At 41.7% G+C, this 4,200-nt stretch overlaps 1 long non-coding RNA gene across 1 annotated transcript; it reads left to right on the top strand.

Moving 5' to 3' along the window:
* Positions 1-2,301: 2,301 nt before the first annotated feature.
* Positions 2,302-3,924, top strand: LOC147962304 (uncharacterized). Its single transcript, XR_015612193.1, has 3 exons — positions 2,302-2,393; positions 2,999-3,070; positions 3,594-3,924. It is a non-coding gene; the product is annotated as an uncharacterized LOC147962304 (long non-coding RNA).
* Positions 3,925-4,200: the final 276 nt, after the last annotated feature.

Here is a 4,200-nt window from a genome sequence, read left to right as displayed (position 1 = left end):
AGGGATTATTAGTTTTAGTATTGTCCGTTTTCAATTTTATGCTTTGTACTGATAACCCACAAATATAGGGGATCGCAACAGTTTTCGAGGGTAGAGTATTCAACCCAAATTTATTGATTCGACACAAGGGGAGCCAAAGAATACTCTCAAGTATTAGCAGCTGAGTTGTCAATTCAACCACACCTGGAAACTTAATATCTACAACAAAGTATTTAGTAGCAAAGTAATATGATAGTAGTGGTAACAGTAGCGAAAGGTAATGATAGCCACTACAATGATACGTACTATAAAGCAACATAAATTCTACAACATTTTAACTATATGTTGCAAATTTTTCAACAGATACACATATAATCGATGTACCATATGCGTTGCAGATTTGTCATGACCTATACATATGAAAAAAAAGCAGAGAGAGAAGCAAAAAAACAGAGTCTCTGATTCCCCTCATCTCTCCCAGATCGCCGCCACCTCTCCCTCTTCCGATCCACCTCACCGCCAGCCATTCCCTTCCCCTCATCCCACCGCGCAGCTCCGGCGGCTGCTGGATCCATCGCATCCCCCACCCACCCATCCCTCCCAGGTCCCATCTCTACCTCTCTTCATGCGCCTCCTCGCCATCTGCGATGGCTAATTCAGGCGGCGTCCGGCGAATCCCACCATCACGAAGCACAGCCCGAGGTCCCCATCGAAACGCGGCGCCGTCCCATGCGACTAGATCCGGTGCTCACGGCCACCTCCCCCTGGCCAGGGTTTCGGGCGTCGGCTCCGGCGCCGGTGGCCAGGTCGTCCTCCTCTAGTACTCCGCTCTTCCGGTGAGTGCATCCCTTCCCCTGGCTTCATCCTCTCTTTCTCTCCCGCTTCATCTAACCTCTGTTTTTTCTCCTCTTGTAGAGGTGCAGGGAGGAACAGGCTACGTGTGAACTCCATTGTGACGCTACTGACGGTGATGTCAATGGACGGGATGTTCCTCGGCGTCGATGAGCATGCACTGAGGCGGGAAGTGGAAAAGGAATACATCGCCAAGCGAACTCAATGGTACGGTTCTGGAGGTGGAGGACGTGGCCAACGTGGCGCTGTACTGGAGTCAACGAGGCTAGGTCGAGCACCACGTGAGTTAAGGCTGAACCTTCTACCTGTGTGTTGCATAACCACTACTAGACATCTGAATATATCCAATGCGACCTCACCCAAAAAGCATCAAGATAATTGATCAACCTGAAACTATGGATTTAGTTACCTCTTCGTTCTGTCAGTTTTCTTGATTATCCATGTCTGCCTGCTGCTTAGATTAAAAGCATTTGTTTGGCAGTGGCGGAGCGTGGCAAGAAGTGAAGAAACCAATAGGGGGCCATTTTTTCAAACAAAATATGCATTACTAGGAGCAGTGTGAGCTGATGGTTCATTCTTGTTCAACACTGCTCACAAACAGAAGTTGACGAGTATATGGAGGTGTTATTTTTCAACCGGAAGCATAGCTGCTACTCATGTATGCAAGAACGACAGACAGATTATTTCCCAACATAATTTAAGAAAACCAAGACTGTAAAGGAATATAGAATAAAAGCATGCAAAATGAGTGCTTCAGAGTCATGCATTGTGGATAAAGGCATTGACACAGCCGACCCGCCGGCAGCGACATGCCTCGTCCATCAAAGGCATTGGCACAGCCAACCGGCCCGCAGCACTGTCGAGCACGACGGCCACCATGTCGTGGCCTGAGGGACATTCGGACATTCTCAATGTGTTGATCTCGCCGCCGAAGGAGCAGAGACAATTGGTGCGACACGAGGTCACGGCCGCGACAACCCTGCAGCCCGCGCACACCAGGTCAAGCGCTCGATGCAGAACTCATTGCCGATACTGGAGGAAGCGCTGTCGCAGCACCAATAGGTCCTGCAGCCTGCTACACGGTATTGCTCCGGCCATTGATATGCCATCAATTGCAGGTTTCCTGCTTGCTACGGTGCACTGCAGGTCATCTTCATACCCACGGTCACACTCACAGCCACCGCGTTGCAACCCCTTTTGGCCTCCATGAGGCCCCGCCAGTGTTGTGTCGTATCATAGGGAAGGTTGCATATATGGACAATCCCCACATGCACAACACCAGTCATTGCCTTAAATACACGTCCAGAACTAATGCCAAACATGGATAAATCCATATCTTAAATCATATGTTCTTAAACAACAGCCATGCATGTAAGGACAAGCCACGTAAATAGGATTGAGTCATATTCTAATATGTTTTATCCTTTTTTATAATTGTAATTTTTTGATGTCAATTATTCTCTATTGTAGGTAGCTCTCAAACTGCACGGAGTCAAGATTGATGCTATGGTACCATTAATGATTCCAGCAGAAGATATTTGCAACTTGAAGTGTTACACAAGGTTACTATTGTGCCAATGTCTCATCGTGTGTTTCCATGATTTTTGCACACCATTAATATATCCCCAGGTTCCTTTTCTTCTATGCTAGAATTGGTTTGGAAAAAACTGTATTCATCTACGGCCATGAAATTGTATTGAGAATTATGCAAAGAGTGAGTCATCATTTCTTCAATGGGGTTGCAGTTCTATCTCTTTGTATACCACACAATATTGTGTCATGTATTGATATTATTATAACTTTAATATGATCCAAACAAACACAACCTCCTACAGAAAACTTACTATGAATTTTCTTTTGGCAATGTTTGTGAAACGCAAATGAAGTAAGATGCGAGATATCAATTGAAGAAATTGATGAAATTAGTAGAAAATTATCTTTCGAACATTACAATGTTAGCAAACTGATTCTAATGAGAATAGTTGATTTGTATACGCCATACTGTACGGTGAGGATTCATTCCTTAAGGCTGGCTTATAATTATGTGCTAACTATAGTTTCTGTGTTAATCCATTCTCATTCATTGTATACTTTTAATGATAACAGAGCGGCTTCTTTTATAAGTTCTTATCTTCTTTTATAAATTCTTAGTTACTCATGTATGCAGGTCAGCTTCAAGGCTATGAAGCAAAAGATCAGACAAAGGTTTTCGCCATGTTTGTCCTTCAGCTTAGTAACTGTACGTCTCGTTCTTTCCCCTATTGTAGTTCTTTTATTTGCACCGTACTTCTTGAAAGATGATAACTTGCAATCATTATTGTAGAGTGGAAATAAACTGAAATTTCATATACATCTCTATAACTTTGTTTTGTCAATAAAAATGTTTGATTAATTAAGCATTGCAGTTACATGGCTTTATCCCTATTTTCCATTGTATCCACTTCTGTCTAACAGGGATCGTAGCTCTTGCTATAGTTGTAAGTTGTGATCCTAAATGTACATTTTTGATGTCGTGATCCTAAATGTAAACTTGATGATGTTGAAATTACAAATGAATTCTCGGCAGTGCATGTTGATATGGCACTTGTGAAAACTGAAGATTTTGTCCGGAGTCGTAAAACATGTAATATTCTCGGTAATGCAGAAGAAGCAAAGATTGCATTGCCTTCAACCTTTGTATGTGAAATATCCTGCCTATATCACTACTTGCATCATGTCAATGCATCGTGTGTTAACAATTCATTTTGTTACTTTCTTTGTAGATTCAAAAGATATATGGATGATTATATGGGTGCGTGGCAAGAATACTGCAATGATGATGACAGTGTTCTGGTTCATGATGATGATGATGATGATGATGATGATGATGATGATGATGATGGACGCTTTTAGTTGTAGTTAAGTTAGGGATGTTGTTCCCATTGGATGATGTTCCTATTCCTTAGTTAAGTTTTTGTTAAGTTGTTGGGATATTGATGGATGCTTTCAGTAAGCTTTGATGTCAAGAAAATATTTAGATCGTGTATCACAATAGGATGAAGTTCCTCATGTAATATCCACTATTGTAATCCAACAGTTCTATCCAATATATGATTTCGTCCTCTCATGCGTATATTCCTTTTTTTCCTCACTTGATATACATAATTATTACCATTATATGCAGCATTAATTTAATAGCTGGGATTATAGATACTCACATTATATATATACTAGTTGCAAATTCTTGTTGCCAAGCAATGAGATTTGGATTCCTGTATATTAAGCACCAACATATATAACTGTTGTAAAATTCGGTTTTATGTGTTGTACTCTTCCAATGGTCCGTTTTACCAACGAAAGTATAAGCGTTGCATTATGCGCTAGCAACAT

This window comes from Triticum urartu, chromosome 7A (assembly GCF_056163025.1).
Source record: "Triticum urartu cultivar PI428250 chromosome 7A, HENAU_Tu73, whole genome shotgun sequence".
NCBI classification, from domain to species: Eukaryota; Viridiplantae; Streptophyta; class Magnoliopsida; order Poales; family Poaceae; genus Triticum; species Triticum urartu.
This window is presented reverse-complemented; position numbering and strand designations above follow the sequence as displayed.